Below are 13,849 nucleotides of genomic sequence, written 5' to 3'. Positions count from 1 at the left end.
GAGACGAGGGAAGAGGACGCGTTGGCAGCTGCTTTGCCAGTAGCCTGAGCCTGGGTGAGAGAGGATGAGGAGGATGAGGAGGGCTTGGTCATCCACTCTAACAAGTCTTTGGCATGATGCGGCTCAACATGTCCAGCTGCCGAAAATAAAGACAAGCGTGTTCCATGGCCACGTGCTGATGATGATGCACTGCATCCACAACCAGCACTGTTGCCTCTAGACACAGAGCCTGCTTGCCCTCTTTTATTGGCTCGTGACTGTCTGCCTCTCCTTGTTGGCCTTCCAGACATACTAATGGCCTGCAGGGAGATGGGAAAACAAGCAATCGGGGTAGCTTTAGGTGCACACTGAGCAGATGACACAGTACACCGACTGTAATTACTGCAGCTGCCTGCCTGTGTTACAGAAACAGAACAACACCAGCAACCAGGGGTAGCTTCAGGTGTATACTGTGCAGGAGGCACACTACACCTACTGAAACTGCTGCAGATGCTGGACACTGGCACGCCCCTAAGGCATGTACTTCCCCTTATAACCCCTCCCATTACTGGGAGTCCTCAGTTTTGTAGCCAAGCAATACAAGTGTATAAGAAGAAGGGAGGGACCCCTGTGTCCCCTGATGTACATCAAAGAAAAGGATTTTACAGGTAAGTGGTTTTTAAAAATCCTATTTTCTTTTCTTACATCAGGGGACACAGAGCCATAATAATTACTATGTGGGATGTCCTATATCAATGGCAACTGAAGGGGGGGAGACAGAACAAAAAAACAGGAGGCCAGAGGACTCATACTGCAGCCTGCAGTATATTCTGTGCCCAAAGGCAATATCCTCATGACCTTTAATATCGATTTGATAAAATCGGATAAACGTATGAACCGAAGACCAAGTCCCGGCCTTACAGATCTGAGCCATGGAGGCCTGATGATGCATCACCCAAAAGGCACTAATCACTCTGGAGGAGTGTGCTCTTAATATGAGAAGGAAGAATTTTCTTCTTTAAGCTGAAACTTGAACAATCACTTTGACAAATCCATTTGGAAATAGTGGATCTTGACGCTACCTGTCCACATCTTGGACCCTCAGGCAGTCCAAACAAACCTGTGTTTGCGAACCTGAGTGGTCACCTTTAAATAGACTCTGATCGCTCTTACTACATCAAGAGAATGTAGTGCTTTCTCTTCCCCAGATTAAGGCTCTGAGGAGAGCGAAGGAAGAATAATATCTTGGTTTAAATGAAAACCTGTTACCACTTTTGGTAAGAATTCAGGATGAGGATAAAACCACCTCATCCCTATACATGATGAATGAATGATACTCTTCTAGCATAAGAAATGGCAACCAGAAAAGATTATCTTTCTTGTCAAATGAATCAAGGGAATTTCTCGTAAGGTTCAAACGGCTGATTCAGCAAAGCCGATAAGACCAATCTTAAATCCCAAGGATTTAGAGGTGCTTTGATAGGGGGAATAAATGTGTTACCCCCTGAATAAGCTAAGCACCAATATTCGGAAGCAAGAGGCCATAGGAAAAACTCTTACAAGGGAGGGATCTGGCTCTGATAGAAATCAAGACCAGCCTCATTACAGATTCTATATGCAGGACTGTCACGGTCCCTACCGTGTCTTTTAGATGGCCAGGCGTGGTCACGCCCCAAGTGGCTCTAGGTGGTATTGAACTAATTCTTGCTCTTGTTTCTTTACCTCTGAGCCACACCTCAGTTCTATTCTGCCTGCTTTCCAGCCATGCCTAGTTTTGCATAATGTACTGTGGGCAATTCTGTTTGTACCTGTCACTCTTGGATCAGCTGTGGCAGGTTACCCAATTAGCTGGGTATAAAACCCTGTCTCACTCTGAGGGCTGGGTCAGTTCATTGTCTCTTGTCACCAAAGGTACCTGTGTTCAAAGTTACAGTGTTCCAAGACTGACCCTGGCTTCTGACCCTGGCTTGTATTTCATTTTTGTTGACTTCTGGAATCCTGGACAACGGCTTTACTTCGACGATCCCTTGGCTATTCCTGTCAAGCCCCCGTGCACAGATTCAGAGCCCAGGTAGCTTATCTCTTTGTTACCGTGGGCTGTGTGTATTTGCAAGGGTGAGCGCACATCTCTGCACCATGGACTCCAACCTAGGTAAGCCCTCACAAGGACATCAGGAATCCTGCCTATTGACATACTTCCTGGGATGCCAACCCCCGGATCCATACCAAGAAGCCTATGCCTTCCAGACACTAAAGTAAGTGATTCTGGAAGCCGGCTTCCTGGCATTAGACAAAGTAGACACTACCAAAGGAGATCACCCATGATCTTTTATAGAGTGGGATTCAACAGTCAAACCTGTTAAATCTTTTTTCCGTAAGGTAGGATGAAATACCGGACCTTGTGCAAGAAGGTCTGGCTATAATGGCAGAGTCCGAAGGACTCCTACTGCCATCTTTATGATCTCAGTAAATTAAGATCTTCTGGGACCCGCAGGGGCCGCCAAAAGCACCTCCTTTTGTTACAGCTTAATCCTGCGGAAGTAGCAGAACTGGAGTAAATGCATAGATCAGTGAAAACTGATCCCATGGGAAGACTAAAGCATCTGTTCCGCCTGCTAGCGGACCCCTTGTTCGACAAAGTTGTCGACCTCGTTAATGAATCTGGACGAGAATAGGTCCATGTCCGGAATACCCCATCTGACATATTGCTAGGAAGGTGTCAGGGTGAAGAGATCATTTTCCCAGAACTAAATTATTGGCGTCTCAAGTAGCGCGTCTGAAAAATTAGAATTGCTGATAGGCAAGGAATGTTATGTTCTGTCAAAGCTAGAACATTATTCACCTCTTTTTGGGCTGCACGACCTTTCGTGCCTCTCCGGGTGATTGATGTAAGCGACCGCCGTGGCCTTGTCAGACTGAATCCTGTCAGGACAGTCCCGTAGTCTGACCGCCAAGATTCTAGGCCAGATGTACTGCCTGAAACTTCCAAAAAAGTTGATAGGCAAGGTCTTCTAACCTGGATCATCTCCCCTGGACAGAATCTTTTTCCAGGGCTGCTCCCCAGCCTAGAAGGGTGGTATCTGTTGTTAACACCTTCCAGGATTAAGATTTTCCCTTTTGCTGGATAACAACCACCAATTTAGGCTCTGACCTATGTTGGGAGCCAAGTGTATTGGAAACAAACAAGGCCTGAATCTTCTTTATTCCAGACCGACAGGATGGTGTCTTGAAGCAGTCTTTGAGTAAAACTGCGCGTAAAGGACGGCCTTGAAGGAGGCTACCATTTCCCCTAAATATCTCCTGCACAGCCGAATGAAGGGATTTTCCTCTGTTTTGATAAATTGAATTAATCCTACAATGGAACGGATTCTTGTCTGGGGGAAGAATACCTTCTTCTGTATGGTATCTATAACCAGCCCCCGAGTACTGTAATCTCCTTGATGGTTTTAAGGAGAATCTTCCTTGGTTGAGAATCCAACCTAGAGATTTCAGATATTTACGGCTGAGATCAGAGTCTGGTTTTAGACCTGAGACTGAATGATCTATTAAAAGTAGATCTTCTAATAGGCTAGGATCGCTATGCCTTGAGCCCTTAACCTGGCTAAAGGAGGTGCCAGAATCTTTCAGAACACTCGTGGTGCTGTGGCTAAGCTCAATGGCACGGCCACAACTGAAAAAATTATTTTATATTTCAAACCGCAGAAATTTCTGGTAAGCGGGAAACTTTGGCACATGGAGATATGCAACTCCCCTCCTTGCAGGATGGACACAGCCGATCTAATTCTGAAAGGATTGGATGTTTAAGTGCCAATTCAGATCTTCGAGATCTAGAATGGGTCTTACCTCTCTGTTTAGTTCTGGAACCTTAAAAGGTTTGAGCCAAAAAAAAAACCTGTTCCACTAAGGGAATCACCGACTGGGATAACAGCTGAACCAGAGGCCAGAAAGAGAGATTTATTTTTTTCTCTGGATCCTTAGGAACATTCTCAGAGGAGACGGAAACTCTTGCATAAAGACCGCCGCATCAGCAGCCCAAGGACCCCACAGGCAGCACCCAAACAGGGACCCGAACTCTCAGATCAAAAGCCGACTGAGCCATCCGAGCTCTTGGAACTCTAGTCGTAACCTAGAGAAAAAATTGCAGAAATCCCTCTGCTCTTGACATTGTTCCTGCCAGACTTTGAGAATCGCAGGACCTTTCACCTCGCCCAAACGAGTGGGGGTGCTCCTTCATGAGAAGGCTTTAGCATTCTGCTTTATGGGCTTTCTGCCCCCAAGATCCTGGTGCTGCCCTTGGGGAATTTCCCCTGAACCTGACTATTGAGACCGTCGAGGCATAGGAGAGGCAGCACGATTAAAGGAGAAATGTTTGAACCTCCTTTTACTTTTTAAGAGAGCTTTACCCTTTTGGATGTACTTATCCACTCTAAATAGCCATACCCCCGGAAGGGACACAAACTGGCTAAGAGTTTTCACATTCGCTTCGGCTGATCAATATTTCAGCCACGGAACTATGAGAATGCACTAGTCCAAGTATAAGCCATACTAGTCTTTCATAGCATCTGTGAGACACAGTGCATCAGATATACCAGCCCATTGCCGGGCCTGCTGATCAGGCAGAATTTCAAGTATCTCACAACCTGTTCCTTAACCCTTAGAAGTCCACATTTTTCAATGAATTAGCATGACTTAAAGTGTGCTCCACCAAAATGGTGGAGCAGACGTTAAAGGGTTAATGGACTGAGATACACCAATTGCAAGAACTGCAAAAGACATCTGGTCTTTAAAAGGAAGTTCCAACCTTAATTTGCTGGATCCTTTAACATCAGTGCATTATCCACTGAACATGTGATACTCTGCTCACTGAGGTGAGTGCAGCATCAATTGCTGGAACCCCCCATTTCTTCATAGAAATGTTCCCATTCAGAATACATAAGCTATGCATGAATAGGAAAAAACATCCCCAGGTGGGGTTGGTTTAAATTAACCTTATTAGAGGTAGATACCTCAAGAGCCTGTGCTGCAGGCAACAAAAGGGTTAAGTAAGGGAGTAGACAAACACCTGACTTGTGAGGCTACTCCCTTCCTGTTAGGATTCTCCGAATAGGAAAAATATCTTCCAATATTTGGGAATATCTACCTGATCCCCAGCCTCCTGCACCTCAACAAAAGGGCCCTGAGGACTAGATGGGAATCTGCTATGTTTAGTCCTACTATGGAGAGACATCATAGCAATAACCTTCTTTCAAATTATTTTTTAAATGGTAGAAGAAAAAAACCCGTTTGTATGATATATACAGGGACTGAAGTGTTCTACCTTTGACGACTGAATCTGACTAGCCGTATCGCTCTCAGGGGAGGATGACACGGAAAGGGTTTTTAGTTTTCTGCGTAACCACTGACCCCTTAGAACCCTAAGCCCTTGTACACACGGTCGGAGAATCTGTCGGAATGAGTCTTATCAGACCGTGTCGTCAGATAATCCGACTGTGTGTGGTATGCATCGGACTGATTCCATCCGAATCTCCATCCGACCCAATTTTCCAACATGTTGGAAATATTTCCCGACCAACTGGGCCGGACGGACCTAATCCGATCATGTGTAGAGCATTTTCATCGGACCAAGTGCCACGCATGCTCAGATCAAATTCCTACATCAAAGCTATTGGCTACTAGCCTGAATGTAGTCCCATCGTAACGAAATTACGTCATCACGTTCTGAAAGATCGGATTTTTCGCCAACTTGGCCCGACCGTGTGGATGCAACAGTTTCGGACACAATCCGTCTGACTAAATCCGACGGGCAATATCTGACGGATTTGGTTGGCAAAATCTCCGAGTGTACGTGGGCTTAGAGGAGTTCCTGGTCCCTTTGCCACTCATAGCTTACAGCACAAAGCAGAGGCGCTACCAGCAAAAGAATGTAAATTTGCTAAGTTATAGTACAGTACAATAACAGCTATTAATCCTAGCTTTTAAAGTACAATGTTGTCAAAGGAAAATGCCTGTGTCACCAAACGTGATCCAGCCAACCTCTCTGCTCTGTCCCTCCACCGCCAGGCAGCAGCTTCTTTCACATTGCTTTAAACACTTCCTGGACGTGTGGCCGGTGTCTGACACCGTTAGCCATGCCCCCGGGTGGAATACGGGCCCCCCTTCTTCCTTTTTAAAAGGAGCAGATTTTTCCTCGCGAGCAGCGTCCTGCAGCATGGTGGGGAGGGTAAATCCTCCGCTCTCTCGAGCACCCGCGGCCTGCTCTCTAAAAAAAAAATGTTTTTTTTTTTTTTTAAACGAGGAAGATGGTCTGGCATACTAAAGAGAGAAAACGCCAATCTGGGGGCACAGGAAGACATCAGACCCCCCTTTTCTTACCAGAGGGTCTGTGCCGGCTGAAGGAGAGGAGAATGAAGGCTTCTGCTGTTTCCAGCGTCAGGATGGTGAGTGCTCAATACAACCCCCAGTGGTGACATATAGACCACACAACACAATACATAGAAGGAGAAATTCCTGAGAAAATCTCCCTCACCTTATCCTCGCAGCAGGGTTTTATCAGAGATAAAAACCCAATCTTCACCCTTCACGGTAGGCTCCGAGACCTTAAAAGAAACTTTCAGGAACCGGGAAACTCTAAGGTTATCCCACAATCCTGGACCTGCACCCTTCCAGTAAAAAACTTTATGGCCTTACTACCAAAAAGTACTGGATCCCAGGGTCCAGCTCTCAAAGAGAAGCGTTCGCAAGCAAAACCTTGTTTCTTCGAATTACGAGGCCTGGGTACCATTCATTTAGCCCATTATAAAGACATCAGAATGGATCCGGTCAGCATGGCTGGCTTTCATCAAGGATTACTGCCCGTGTAGCTCAGCACAGCACATCTTTACTTGTGCCCAACACCTTAGACGCTGGCGAAAAAAATTAGGACTCCCAGTAATGGGAGGGGTTATACGGGGAAAGTACATACCTTAGGGGCATGCCAGTGTCCAGCACCTGTCTGTCCGATATATAACCCACATAGTAATTACTATGGCTCTGTGTCCCCTGATGTAAGAAAAGAAAAAAGCTTTTTATTGAAAAAGGGAAATAAATCAAATTGTGGCACTTTTGCTGTATTTAGGTCAAGTGAAAAATAAAAGTTAAAAATCTAATGACACATCCAATATCTGTGATGCCAGAATATGGTGTCTCTGGCGCTGTTTTTGAAAATTGTATTTTCCCATAAACCAAATGCAGAGTAAAAGCATCTACCAAACATTTAATTTAAAAGGCATTAACCACTTGCCTACTGGGCACTTTGACCCCCTTCCTGCCCAGGCCAATTTTTAGCTTTTAGCGCTGTCAAACTTTGAATAACAATTGCGTGGTCATGAAACACTGTACCCAAATTAAATTGTTATATTTTCACACACATAGAGCTTTCTTTTGGTGGTATTTAATCACCACTGTTTTATTTTTAGCTAACTAATCTAAAAAAGGCCGAAAATTTTGAAAAAACAAACTTTTTTGTAGTTCGTTTTAAAATTTTGCAAACAGGTAATTTTTCTCCTTCACTGATGGGCATTGATGAGACTGCACCGATAGGTGGCACTGGTAGATTACACTGATGAGCACTGATTGGCAGCACTGGTGAGACTGCACTGATAATCAGTGCCCCGATTATGAATGTGCTGTACATGTCCCTTTTACACAAGCCAGTTATCAGCTCTCCTCTCCTCACACTGTCAGCATAGAGAAAGGAATGCCAATAACAGGCTTCTGTTTACATCGTAATCAGCTGTGATTGGACACAGCTGATCACGCGGTAAAGAGCCACCGATTGGCTCTTTATCTGAATCTGTGATCAGCAGTCTCCGGGGGACACTGCAATCACAGAGTGTGCAGCCCGCAATCACGGGAGGAAGTCATATGACGCCCTCCCAGAACCGACAGTCTTGCTGTAGCCATCATTCGGCTATAGCGTGGTCGGGAAGTGCTTAAAATGGACCCTATGTCTGCTGTACTATTGCTTTGTTAACCGCATGCCGATGTACGTCGGCAGAATGGCGCTGGTAGGCAAAAGGGCGTACAGGTATGTCCCCTTTTAGATGCGATGTCGCGGGCGCGTGACCGCGGGTCCCGCAGACTCAGCATCCCCCAGGTGCCCGCGATCGTGTCACAGAGAGGAAGAACGGGGAGATGCTTTTGTAAACAAAGCATTTCCCTGTTCTGCCTAGTGACAGGACAGTGATCACAGCTCTCTCTCTATCTTATGTCCTGTGTGTTGAAGTCCAGCCCCCTAACAGTTAGAATTACTCCCTAGGACACACTTTACCCCCTCCCTGCCAGTGTCATTTACACAGTAATAAATGCATTTTTATAGCATCAATCGCTGTATAAATGACAATGGTCCCAAAATGTCCGATGTGTCCTCCATGTCGCAGTCAGTCCTGGAAAAAAAAAAAAAACGCAGATTGCCACCATTACTAATAAAAAAAAATTAAAATAAAAATGCCATAAAACTATCACCTATTTTGTAGACGCTATACATATACATTTTGCGCAAACCAATTAATATACGCTTATTGCGATTTTTTTTACCAAAAATATGTAGAAGAATGCATATCGGCCTAAACTGAGGAAAAAAATCTTTTATTTATATATTTTTGGGGGATATTTATTATAGCAAAAAGTTAAAAATATTTATTTTGTTTTCAAAATTGTTGCTGTTTTTTTGTTTATAGCGCAAAAAATAAAAACCGCAGAGGCAATCAAATACCACCAAAAGAAAGCTCTATTTGTGGGGAAAAAAGGATGCCAATTTTATTTGGGTACAACGTTACATGACTGCGCAATTGTCAGTTAAAGCGACGCAGTGCCGAATCGCAAAAAAGTGCTCTGGTCAGGAAGGGGGTAAAATCTTCCGGGGCTGAAGTGGTTAATGTTTGAATCATGGAGGACTTGAAATAAAACGATTTCCCATTTAAATGCTAGCCATGGCAAGCTTTGCCCTGTACCTACAATGCAAGCCAGGGGAGTACATATAAATGTAAACATTTTTACATACCTGCAATTTGTTTCTCTCTTGTCAGAAGGCAGTGGGGTAGGCTTCAATCCATCTCTATCATCCATAACACCTGGAGTTTTCTGGTTTGCAGTAGAAAATCTCTTCACAGCATAATTGAAGCTCTGTGATAATCATTTGGTGTAGCTCAAAATAAAGATCAGTCATTACAAAAAAAAATAAAAAATCCACACCGATACGTATTCATCAATAGTGATGGACGAACGTTTCGCCCGGCGGTCGTTTCGCGGCGAATTTCCGACATTCGCGGTCCGCACGTTCGAACGCCTTTTTCCGTCGTTCGCCGCGGCGGACTTACGTGTTTAATGTATACAAGAACTTTAACCTTTGGTGACACGTTTATCATGTGATACAGGACAGCCAATTGAGACATGACAGCACATGGACACTTGGACATTCCCCCTAACCTATAAATACACCCGATCCGGTGGCCATTTTACATTCTTTCTTCTGTTACGATAGGGACAGGTTCCTGTGTGGAGTAGGGAGAGATAAACCACTAGCTATTTGGTACACAAAAGTTCTTTTCAGGACTGGTATAGGTGTTAGGTGTTGATAGGTTTGCTGTGCTGCTGATTCTTGCAGCAGCCTGAGTGTCTTTTGTTAGTTTAGAGAAAGGGAAAGGACGGTGTATGCTACAGGGACAGCCAGATTAGTCTTTCATCATCATCATCATCATCATCATCATTAGCTGTTACTATCAAGGTCCACAAAAGAGCTGTTCCAGTAACCACTAATCGTTCTCTTTTTTTGCCAATTTGTATAGGGACAGGAAGGAAGCAGTGTTGTCAGGCAGTGAGGGTAATTTTAAAGACTTGCTGTTATTATTAGTTCCACAAAGGTTCTTTTCAGGACTGGTATCAGTGGTACAGTAATAGGCTTGTACATGTATAATATTCTTTCTTCCAAATATAGAAAGGATATTATACTTGACTGCTGCCCTTCTGCTGCAGTCTGCTAAACATTCACAACTCACTTGTTCCACAAAAGTTCTTATAAGGACTGGTAACTTGGTATAGGGTGCTACGGTACATAGGCTTGAGTGCGGTACAGTCTGCTGTTCTGTAAGGACCGCTATCGGTCCACAATAGATAGGGTTGACGTGCACCACTGCTGACCGCTGCCCTATACTGCAGCAGTCCTTCAGCGGTATAGGGACTGACGTACAGTCTGCTAATCACTAACACACAACCTGCTTGTTCCACAAAAGTTCTTATAAGGACTGGTAACTTGGTATAGGGTGCTACGGTACATAGGCTTGAGTGCGGTACAGTCTGCTGTTCTGTAAGGACCGCTATCGGTCCACAATAGATAGGGTTGACGTGCACCACTGCTGACCGCTGCCCTATACTGCAGCAGTCCTTCAGCGGTATAGGGACTGACGTACAGTCTGCTAAACACTAATACACAACCTGCTTGGTCCACAAAAGTTCTTATAAGGACTGGTAACTTGGTATAGGGTGCTACGGTACATAGGCTTGAGTGCGGTACAGTCTGCTGTTCTGTAAGGACCGCTATCGGTCCACAATAGATAGGGTTGACGTGCACCACTGCTGACCGCTGCCCTATACTGCAGCAGTCCTTCAGCGGTATAGGGACTGACGTACAGTCTGCTAAACACTAATACACAACCTGCTTGGTCCACAAAAGTTCTTATAAGGACTGGTAACTTGGTATAGGGTGCTACGGTACATAGGCTTGAGTGCGGTACAGTCTGCTGTTCTGTAAGGACCGCTATCGGTCCACAATAGATAGGGTTGACGTGCACCACTGCTGACCGCTGCCCTATACTGCAGCAGTCCTTCAGCGGTATAGGGACTGACGTACAGTCTGCTAAACACTAATACACAACCTGCTTGGTCCACAAAAGTTCTTATAAGGACTGGTAACTTGGTATAGGGTGCTACGGTACATAGGCTTGAGTGCGGTACAGTCTGCTGTTCTGTAAGGACCGCTATCGGTCCACAATAGATAGGGTTGACGTGCACCACTGCTGACCGCTGCCCTATACTGCAGCAGTCCTTCAGCGGTATAGGGACTGACGTACAGTCTGCTAAACACTAATACACAACCTGCTTGGTCCACAAAAGTTCTTATAAGGACTGGTAACTTGGTATAGGGTGCTACGGTACATAGGCTTGAGTGCGGTACAGTCTGCTGTTCTGTAAGGACCGCTATAGGTCCACAATAGATAGGGTTGACGTGCACCACTGCTGACCGCTGCCCTATACTGCAGCAGTCCTTCAGCGGTATAGGGACTGACGTACAGTCTGCTAAACACTAATACACAACCTGCTTGGTCCACAAAAGTTCTTATAAGGACTGGTAACTTGGTATAGGGTGCTACGGTACATAGGCTTGAGTGCGGTACAGTCTGCTGTTCTGTAAGGACCGCTATCGGTCCACAATAGATAGGGTTGACGTGCACCACTGCTGACCGCTGCCCTATACTGCAGCAGTCCTTCAGCGGTATAGGGACTGACGTACAGTCTGCTAAACACTAATACACAACCTGCTTGGTCCACAAAAGTTCTTATAAGGACTGGTAACTTGGTATAGGGTGCTACGGTACATAGGCTTGAGTGCGGTACAGTCTGCTGTTCTGTAAGGACCGCTATCGGTCCACAATAGATAGGGTTGACGTGCACCACTGCTGACCGCTGCCCTATACTGCAGCAGTCCTTCAGCGGTATATGGACTGACGTACAGTCTGCTAAACACTAATACACAACCTGCTTGGTCCACAAAAGTTCTTATAAGGACTGGTAACTTGGTATAGGGTGCTACGGTACATAGGCTTGAGTGCGGTACAGTCTGCTGTTCTGTAAGGACCGCTATCGGTCCACAATAGATAGGGTTGACGTGCACCACTGCTGACCGCTGCCCTATACTGCAGCAGTCCTTCAGCGGTATAGGGACTGACGTACAGTCTGCTAAACACTAATACACAACCTGCTTGGTCCACAAAAGTTCTTATAAGGACTGGTAACTTGGTATAGGGTGCTACGGTACATAGGCTTGAGTGCGGTACAGTCTGCTGTTCTGTAAGGACCGCTATAGGTCCACAATAGATAGGGTTGACGTGCACCACTGCTGACCGCTGCCCTATACTGCAGCAGTCCTTCAGCGGTATAGGGACTGACGTACAGTCTGCTAAACACTAATACACAACCTGCTTGGTCCACAAAAGTTCTTATAAGGACTGGTAACTTGGTATAGGGTGCTACGGTACATAGGCTTGAGTGCGGTACAGTCTGCTGTTCTGTAAGGACCGCTATAGGTCCACAATAGATAGGGTTGACGTGCACCACTGCTGACCGCTGCCCTATACTGCAGCAGTCCTTCAGCGGTATAGGGACTGACGTACAGTCTGCTCACTTCCTTGACCCAAAAAAGCACACCGTACTATATGCCCCTACCCTCCTCTTTGAAGAGGTTGAGCGGTGTCATATTTCTACTGGGGCTGCTTATGATATCCCTGTGCTGTGCTGACTTCCTCCTGGGGGTTCTTATTATGAAGGGATCACACTATCCCTGTGCTGTGCTGACTTCCTCCTGGGGGTTCTTATTATGAGGGGATCACACCATCCCTGTGCTGTGCTGACTTCCTCCTGGGGCTGCTTACGGTGCTGCTGTCAGTGCTGTATGTCACGGTGCTGCTGTCAGCGCTGTATGTCACGGTGCTGCTGTCAGCGCTGTATGTCACGGTGCTGCTGTCAGCGCTGTATGTCACGGTGCTGCTGTCAGCGCTGTATGTCACGGTGCTGCTGTCAGCGCTGTATGTCACGGTGCTGCTGTCAGCGCTGTATGTCACGGTGCTGCTGTCAGTGCTCTGTATTACGGTGCTGCTGTCAGATGCCTCTATCACGGTGCATGTGTCATTCCGGTATGTCACGCTGCTGGTGATCATCTCCTGCACCCTCTTCTTTGCCTACCCTGGTCCCTGACCTTCCCTCTCCTCCATTGCCTTCATTAGCTCCATAGTCCTGAATTGTTAGAACAATTTCCCAAATAAAATAAAAATGCTTGTAGTTATCGATCCCAAATTCACCTCATACATGTATTATGTCATTGTCCAGATGGTGGGACTACGTTTTACCCCCTAATAATTACCACGTGGCCGCAAATTCGACATGAAGGTTTGCAAAGTTCGCCTCCCATTGAAGTCAATGGGGCCCGCGGCGAACGTTCGGTTTCGCGAACGTTTGGGTCCGTTCGCATTTCGCTTTCGCGAAACGTCCCGTCGGAAGTTCGTCCATCACTATTCATCAATGACTCAATAGCAAATGTCATATTTGTTAAGTAATCCCAATAAAAAGGTTTGTTTGCTCATCATGTCAGTTTATTAAAGGCAAGGATATATGTGTAACAGTTGCTCACAGTTCCACAGACCTCTCCCAAATTCTCTTGATGTAGTTATTTTAAAAGAAGCACCCCCTGACATTTTTATCCAAAGCCAGGATGGTTTCTACTCCATTTATGTTCAATGGTGTAATAGTAAAATACCAGTCCCCAACCAGAGGTTGCAACCCCATGGTGATCACAACAGACTTCACTAAGACCCCTTTCACACTGGGGCATTTTTCAGGCGCTTTAGCGTTAAAAAAAGCGCCTGTAAAGCGCTTGAAAGAAGCCTCATCTGCAATCCCAATGTGAAAGCCCAAGTGCTTTCACACTGGGGCGTTTTTTCAGGTGCTTTAGCTTTAAAAAAAAAGCACCTGTAAAGCGCCTGAAAGAAGCCGCAACTGCAATCCCAATGTAAAAGCCCGAGTGCTTTCACACTGAGGTGCTGCGCTGGCAGAGCGTCAAAAA

Source organism: Lithobates pipiens, unplaced genomic scaffold, assembly GCF_037356315.1.
Source record: "Lithobates pipiens isolate NorthernLeopardFrog02 unplaced genomic scaffold, aLitPip1_a1.2 Scaffold_1, whole genome shotgun sequence".
NCBI classification, from domain to species: Eukaryota; Metazoa; Chordata; class Amphibia; order Anura; family Ranidae; genus Lithobates; species Lithobates pipiens.
The sequence above is the reverse complement of the archived record's forward strand: the minus strand, read 5'-3'. Positions refer to the sequence as shown.